Genomic DNA, 268 nt, shown 5'->3' on the forward strand with positions numbered 1-268 from the left:
TGAAAAAAATAAAACATTGAAACAATCTTCTGTCAGATTGTACTGAGTGCATATTCTTGTATTTGGATGGAATGCCGATTAAATACTACTCCCTCCGTTCCATAAGAATATACATTTTTTTCTTTTTAATTCGTTCCATAAGAATATGCACTTTATAATTTTGGAGTGTCATTTCTCTCTAATTAGGTAGGACCCAATCTCCACTAACAATACTTTAAATATTTTTTCTCTTTATATCTCTCTTACTTTACCACTTTTATATTAAAAT

Source organism: Salvia hispanica, chromosome 6 (genome assembly GCF_023119035.1).
Source record: "Salvia hispanica cultivar TCC Black 2014 chromosome 6, UniMelb_Shisp_WGS_1.0, whole genome shotgun sequence".
Lineage (NCBI taxonomy): Eukaryota > Viridiplantae > Streptophyta > Magnoliopsida > Lamiales > Lamiaceae > Salvia > Salvia hispanica.